The following is an 8,715-nucleotide window of genomic DNA, read 5'->3' as shown; positions in this document are numbered from 1 at the left end:
AAAATCTTGCATAGTAGACAATTAGTTTGGAATTGTTTAGTGTGTCCCCATGTTCATTTCAAAAGCCCTTGTCTTTAACCATTACACATATGGTCAATGCACGAGAGGGCAAGAAAGGGAAAGTTCATGCTATGCCAACAAAGTAAAACAAGGTGCACTTCGTAGTTTCAAACCAATGTTGGGTTTGGACCATGCACCTCCCTTTACTCCTCCCATGTCATTTGTTAAAATTGATCTCAAGATTGTAATATGATTTGTGCATAGTGACTTAGATATTGTGTATTTAGTCTCTCTACCTCCCTCGCTCTGTATAAAAGTATGTATGCTTGACTAATTGATGTAGATTGAATTTAGTTACTATAATGACATGCTTCTCCCTCCTCCCCCCATTTACAAATTTGTGTTGATCTCTCTCTCTCTCTCTCTCTCTCTCTCTCCATAAATTTTTTTTGTGTCTGATTGTTAGTGTTTTCTCAACAAGTGGTATCATAGTGAAAGGATACAAAGGCAAGCAAATGAAAGCAAAACAATGTCTGAAGAGGCAAAGTAAAGAATTGTAAAGTTCACTTAATACAACTTTCAATTGTCAAATGTTAGGGTTAGGGTTAGGGTGGCATAATTAGAGTTGCATTCATAATGAGAGATTAGAGATAGCAATTGAATAATGTACAAAGCTTCCTAGTAGAAATAACTTGATTATGAAAGGAACTAGAAACACCACTAGTTCATGTACAAGATGTGGCTACTTATATAGGAGGAGCAAGGCTAGTGCAAGTGGTAGTACTATGGCTAGGTGCACCTCTGAAGGGCGACCATGGAAAAGTGTTTCTATGCTTACGGAAGATCTTTCCAAGTACTTCTGTTTCAATTTTTTGCACATTTTTTGTGATGGATCGTGATTTATGTACCTTCCCAGATGGTGACAAAACTTGGTAGGATTGAGCCCATAAGTGTTGTGATACCTCTCCTTAAGTTTCGTGGCATTCCAAATTCGTTTGGATACCGAAAAGGCGTGATGACGTTAAGTGGTGAGATTGGACGCATACTGATTGTCTGACTAGGAAGTGGTTGATTTGCTTTTGTCATAGAACGAGTAGCCCTTGAGTTCACTTTGGTGAAATTGACACTCTCATTAAGTCTCCGTGCCCCATCCCGAGTTGCTTCCTTGCATATTGACATTATGTTAGTACAAGAGAGCTATGCTGCAGATGTCCGTCGCGGCGACCCGCTAACATTGGCGCTACTGCCGAGAAAACCGATCCTTAGGTGGTGAGTGACTCAGTGTATAAAAAAAACAAAAAATCTCCCTTCAAGATTTTGATAACCCATTCCACTTACCCATAGATAGTGAAGCAGCTAGACGTAGGTTTAGTGCTTGATAGAGACTAGAGTCCGAGACTAGCCAGTGCTATTCCTTAAGAGCAAAGAAAGCTGTGAGTGAAGTACAAGATATTCTTTGATTTTTCACATGCTCGGAAAGGGATGTTTCACCACACACATTGTTGTTATTTTCGTACTGTTAAGTTCAATTATGTTTGCATATTCATTTCAGTTATAGGAGTAGGTTAGGAAATAAATTACACCATCATTTGTGGCCACAAGAATTGAGGAAAAAACAGTCAAAAACCTTATTTTGGTGTTGAAGACCATAACTCAAACATTGAACAAGTGATGGTCATCGCTTCAAAACTGGACCAAACCCAGTAAAACTTTCAAAAAGGGGATAAAAACACTTGTTGGAAAAGACTGTGCAAAAAACTGCCAATTTGCTTACCAAACATGGATCGCAATCCATGTACCTTTTTGGCAAAATGTGCTAAAATTATTTCCTTTGCTTAGAACAGGCTCTCAAGCATCAAAACCTTGAGTTTGATGAGAAAAAGAGGGCTAGAAGATCATAAAAATCAAAAGATTGGGGTGAGCAGACCAAAACCTTGGAAAAAAGGGAAAACAAGAAAAACTACACTTTTATTTGCCCAAATCCAAAAAGGAATGAGAATTGGGACCAACTAGAAGCAAGGAATCAACAAAACCAAATTTCATGCCCAGGTGCTTCCCAACATGGATGGTGATCCATGTTCCAGGTAGACATCTGACATTAAGATTTGACCAGTGTACTCTTGACTACTAGTTGAACAACTTTTCCAAAAGGAGCCATAGACAAAAAGTGAAAAAAGCTTGTCAAAATACCAGAAAAGGAGTGGTTTGCAAAAAACCGCAAAACATACACAAAATCCTGCTTCTCACTTGGAAAAACTGACCAAATCCAAAAAGACTTGGGAAATAGCATCATCATACCTTGTGTGATCAGCTCACAAAGTGTCAATCCAAAATCTTGCCAAACATGGATCGCGATCCATGTACCTTTTTGGAAGTTTGAGCTGATAAAAGACAAGCAGGGAAGTGATAACAATTGGAGCACTTTATCATAAAGGACCCTTATCAGAAAATTTCAAAAAGAGGGCAAAAGGTGGCAAAAATCAGATCAAGGGGAAAACCACTGAAATAAACCCTAAACCTGACTTTTGTCTGTCCAAAAAAGCTTTAAGGCATTCAAAAACCATATAGTCAGGATCACTAGGCCAAGGACTATCTGTGGGACAAAATTCAGTGTATTTTGACACAAAGGAACATGGATCGCGATCCATGTTCCCCTAACACAAATTGATACCAAACTAGTACCATAGCTAGAGGGCATCACAGAGAGTCTAGCGGTCCTTCCAGAGTTGAAATTGGATGCAAGAAACCATTCCAACAGCTCAAAATTGACAGAAGCTCATGCAAAGTGACAAAATCAACTTAGCCTCCAATCCAGAGATTCATTTCAAATAAAATTGGTAGTGGAAGACCTCTTAATCATGTTAAAACTGATGATAGCAACAAAAGTTTAATCAGCTTCTCAACATGGATCGCGATCCATATACTTCCGAGTCAGAACAGAGACAAAAACTTACCATACAAAGGAGCTAGTCCATAGCAACCTGGTGCTTCTTTGAAGATTGAAATTGGATCAAAATTGTTGAGATTGTGTAGGGAATTGTGTGCTAAGTTTTGTCGAACAAAAGCAAGAACTAACAAGAATAGCTGTAAGCTTACAGCTATCAAGCAAATTCTTGATAGGTTGCAGGTACTAGAAGATACTATCCAGCAAGCAAGATCACAAGGGAGATTCAAACTATTTAATGAGGTAACTCGGTTTGGATTTTTTTGTTACCAATTCTTCATGAATCAGCAATCAGGAAGATTGTACCAAAATAGGAACCCCAACATCTTTGATCAAGGGAGTAATCACTCAACAGAAGAAAGTGTGAATCAGAGACCACTGCCGCCTTTGGAACCCATTTTAGAGGAGAGTTTCTCTGACACTTCGTCTGAGAGATCACACGGCCTCATGACTGAAGATTCTAACAAGTCAAACCCTAAGGGAACAGCTTCGATGGGTGCAGGTCCTTCTCAGCCTACATCTGATGTGAAATTGTTGTATTTGAAGTTTCAATTTGAAAATGTTCTTAAAGCCAAAATCTATAAGGATGGAATGGACCGCTATTGTGTTAAGTTGGAAAATAAGCCGAGCAAGTTCAGAGACCTTGTCGATGTTGATTATGACGGGGATAGATATTTCGATCGAGAGGGAACGATGTACCTAGTGGTTCATAACCCTTTTATTGTGGATAAATGGGGAATGACCGGCACTAAGGACAAAGTAGATAATGAGCTGGCCGATGCACCACCCAAAATGGAGAAACGAAACGCGGTACTCAGACGCACCAATGAGACAAAGCGCCTTAACACAGACAACACATATGTGGGGCTTTATAAGTTCAATAATGGAGAACAAACACTCTATTACAGATGTGATGAGCCTAGCATCAAAGAATTAACAGATTAAAAAAACTTGTTTGTTTACACGTACACGAAGGACATAAGTATTCAGGTGGTCATAATGGACAAGTATGGCCGAAAGTACTCTCCAATGGATGGAAAGGAGTTAGAGAGATATACATATTTTGGAGGACCACTCACCAATACTACGTAAATCTAGAAGAGGTAAAAACCACGACTACTCACATTAGACTTGAGATTGTACTTGAGAGCCCCTTGAGAACCAGAGTGGAGGATTCTTATGGACATGAACGAGATCCAAAAACAGAACCTTTAAGATCAACAGCGACTAGGGCTTCCATGAACACACATAGGGGCAGTATTGTTCCTGAATTCACTTACACCACTGGAATCCCTCCGACTATTACACGAGATCGACTTGATGAACGTATAGTGGATAGGATACCATTGTTAGTACCAAGAGGAGATTATGAACCAAGAGAAGCCACCCCAGGGGGACCAAGATTTGTTAGAATGGTTGCAGAGGCCAAGCGTATGCAACCATCTCAGGTGGCAAAATGCTTACCCAAAAAGTATAATGGATATGGAGATCCATATGCCCATGTTTCAATCTTCAAACAAGTATTGAGAGCGGAACAGGTAACTGATTTTCACACTCAATATGAAGGATTTGGGTTGACATTGGAAGGTACTGCCTTGACTTGGTTCCAACCATTAAACAACTTGGAATTCCCAAGTATTGAGCAACTTCTCCGAGAATTCACTGAGGAATTCTCAAAAAGAGGGATCAAACATAACATTGTCTCCCAGATCTATGCACGTGTCCATACATAGCCGTATAGTGTGGCTCTATGATGCTGATGGAGGATATGCATAGGAAAACAAATGTTGTGCAAGAGATAGGTGTTGAACAATATGTTCAGTGGCTGTTGGTGGCGAGGTTCCTTAGAAGCTGCGTGGTCCGAACAATAGTAATTGTAGAAGACTCGCTCTATGTTTGACTGTGACCTGCAAAAGTTTTGATGTTGTCGGTGGGGTTGCTTTTTGACATTTTTTGGGTTGCCATCGAAATTGCTTAGATATGGATCCGCTAGAAGAGGCATCGTTTTGGTTGCCATACCCATTTGAGTGTGTTTGGATGTCGAAGATAGTGGTCCATTGGGTTAGGCCGTTTGACAACAACGGTGGGCAATTTGTGGTGGTTTAATTTCTGTGTAGGCAATGTAGGTTTACGTGTATTGGTTTGTCGTTTAGGTATCCACAATTGCCTAGGCTTGGTTTCCATGAATGATTTATTAACCCATATTTTCGTGACCATAGTGGTGGATGATCGTTGAGCTGCTGCATGTGGCGATGGTAGAGGTTCCCATACATGGGTCGTTTGTACGAATGGCGTGGCTAAAGATTGGCCCTCGTGTTCGATGAGTAAAGTGTTGTCCTGCCACTTTGGTGTGGCTTGATAAGTGCGCATCCACGACACTCCCAGAATAACTGCTTCATTAAGATGTTGATCTTCGACCATGAAATTGATGTGGATAAAATGTCCCATCAATGGTGATCAGCAAATTTGGATTGTCATGGTTGTAACATATGCCTCAATCACAATAGTACACAAAGAAACAATACAATCCTTTACCTTTCAATGAACTTTTCGCCATGAAGAGTGATTATTTGATCAATGGTGCAATAATGTTTTTGAGAAACCACTTGTCCACATGCATGTGTGCCATTTTTTGAGCCCATTCAGTTATGTTCATTTCCATGACACATCCAAACAGCTTTGCCCTAAGAAAACCAATTAATGACCTCCAAAGCTCTTTGTACCTTGAATCGAGAGTATAAGGCCCTACACTCATCGTCAGACCACCTAATTTGGGAAATAGTCCCATATTCGCCCACTCTCCTTCATGAAATTGTTGGGAGAAGCTCCGGACTACTAGTGTGTCTAAAAGTGATGCAAGCTCCCCCTATGTGCCTTGAACGGTCCCCCAGGTCATGGGCGCCCGCTCACTGTTACCCTATACTTATAGTGAGTATACTATATAGGGGGAGCTGCCACTTCACAGTCTCCCCACCCACATCGTGTGTGTGTCTCCTTCTCTCTCTCTCACTCTCCGTCTGTGGTGCTCCCGGATCCCCTTCAATTGGTATCAGAGCGTAGGTGCGGAGGGAGCGCGTGTGTGCACAGTCACGACGACAGCGGAGAGCCAAATTCATTCCCGAAATCGCTTCCGCGCGCATGGGCACTTTCAAGAGTGCAAACAGGGTTTCGACTTCGGCATCGGCAAATTCAGCTTTTCGAGAGCGTTTCTAATAGGCGTCCTGGCGTTTTACCCCCCTTTCGAAACCAATCAAGCCATCAGAAACCTCATTCAAGCTACGGTTGAGGAGCTGCATTTTCAGCCCTCTTTTGGCAGTTTATGTTGCGTTTTTGGGCCAAAACGGAGGTTTTTGGCATAGCTTTCACACCCGGACTCGGATACATGTGATCCAGGAGTCTACCTTGGGGTTTTGGCATGCTTCGGACGTGCTCGTCATATCAGAATTTTAAAATTCTGAACGCTGAATTTTCTGCAGCAACAGTTGTTTATTGTGTGTTCAGGATTCCACACATGGTTTGCTCTCAAATGTGAGAGTGATATTTGCTGCAAGTTTCCTCATAGGTGGGAGGATACGATGTATGCTCTATGTGGTTTGATGCTCAGGGAGACTAATGGGATTGCATTTTGAGCTCGGCAATGTATGCCTCGAGCATGTTTTTTGGCAGTCACAGCTAGAGCAGATATTTGTGTACTAGATTTGCAGGTGTTTGCAATGATGTATGCAAAGTGCGGAGATTGGTGCATGCATTTGGAGTGCGGTTTGATGCGCTTTGGTTGCTCATGTTTTTGAGCGTGCAGTCAGTTTGGTTACTGGTTTTGTGGCCGTTTTACTGACGAAACCCTTGCGTGGTTTATCGGCGAAGCCCAAGTCTATGCGTGATGATGATTGGCAGGATCTTGATGAGTTAGCCATGTCTACGATTCATTTGCATTTGGTTGAGTCTGTTTACTGGCAGGTCTCGAGAGAGACTACAACTCATGCTTTATGGCAGAGTTTACATGCTATGTATGCGACATCCATGTCTACTGGGGAGTCTAGTCCCACTTCTATGTCCATGGGAGAGATTGGTCCCACATGCAAGTCTCGACGGCATAGAGACTTGACATGCTGGCATTGTGGACATAGAGGGCACATTAGGCGTCGATGTTTCGGGCGTTTGAGACAACGGAGGCAACAGATGCGTGATGCAGATTTGGGCATGACAGATTCTAGTGAGATTAGTATGGTGGTTACTGAGTATGCATGTGACGGTGATGTCACATTTACATCTAGCTTGTCTTCAGACAATCTTACGTCTATGGATTGCATATCGGATTGCACATTGTCTTCCCATTGGTTACTAGATTCAGATGCTACTTTCCATGTCACGTCGCATCGTGAGTGGTTTAGCACGCTTTCTAGTGGGAGACTTGGTTGTGTGCACATGTCTGATGGTGTTGTGTATGACATTGAGGGTGCAGGAGACGTATGTTTGTCCTTGCCCAGTGGTATGAGATTTACCCTGCGTCATGTGCGTTATGTGCCAGATCTGAGACGGGATTTGATCTCAGTCAGACAGTTACGGGATAGTGGATGTCAGATTTCGCTACGAGAGCGAGATTTTGTGATGCATTTGGGTTCGCTAGTGATTGCGAGAGGTGCCAGGAGTGGTACAGGTTACCCATTGCATGTGGATCACGGGAGAGACGGTGTTGTCTCTGTGATCATGCAGCCAGGTAGAGAGCGAGAGAGCAGGCGAGTCTCTTTTGCTTGTGGGTTGCAGGATGCTTTGCACGGAGTGCAGAGCAGTGACCTTGTTGTGCAGGTTGCGTCTACGGATGCACAGGTAGAGCGGGACAGCTCTAGTGAGTCACAGCAGGATGAGTCATCAGAGGTGATGACAGAGATGACTCACATGGATGCTGAGATGTCGGCTATTGTGGAGTCATTTCTTGATATGCTTATGCCAGAGCTTGATGCAGATTCAGGACAGATGGATACTCTTGGTACACATGTGATATGTGGTGGGCACGAGGAGTCACTCCAGAGCTCGGAGTCAGAGTGCCATGGTATCTATGATAGGGGACAGGATTGCCATGAGTTGAGTTCTGAGTTGGAGGTGGCAGAGGTTGCCAGGGTTGCATCAACGTTCGGTGTCCTCATGTACGAGAAGCTGATCTCGAGGCCTGACATAGCAGCTGCAGTGGGAGCATTTGCAGCAGGATTGATTAGTTGTTCGATGACTGATCTCGGCATAGAGCATAGGGGAGGTTTGCAGGTATTGGATCGATACTTGTAGGAGTGCATGAGCTCTTGTAGACTCTTTGCAGAGCTTGGAGCTAGCTCTGTGTGGCTTCCGTAGCGGGATGTTTGTCTATCAGTAGAGCCGGATGCACTAGCTCATCGAGAGTCAATGGGAATAGGTTGAGAGAATATCTCACCTTCTATTAGTTGTACACTAGTAGATCTTGCTTAAAGGCACATTGGCCTTTAAGTGGGAGGTTGTTGGGGTTAAGGCCTATGTGCCTTAACCTCTCTCTCTCTCTCTCTCTCTCTCTCTCTCTCTCCATAAATTTCTTTTGTGTCTGATTGTTAGTGTTTTCTCAACAAGTGGTATCATAGTGAAAGGATACAAAGGCAAGCAAATGAAAGCAAAACAATGTCTGAAGAGGCAAAGTAAAGAATTGTAAAGTTCACTTAATACAACTTTCAATTGTCAAATGTTAGGGTTAGGGTTAGGGTGGCATAATTAGAGTTGCATTCATAATGAGAGATTAGAGATAGCAATTA

This window comes from Adiantum capillus-veneris, chromosome 11 (genome assembly GCF_014529385.1).
Source record: "Adiantum capillus-veneris isolate H3 chromosome 11, ASM1452938v2, whole genome shotgun sequence".
NCBI lineage: Eukaryota > Viridiplantae > Streptophyta > Polypodiopsida > Polypodiales > Pteridaceae > Adiantum > Adiantum capillus-veneris.
The sequence above is the reverse complement of the archived record's forward strand: the minus strand, read 5'-3'. Positions refer to the sequence as shown.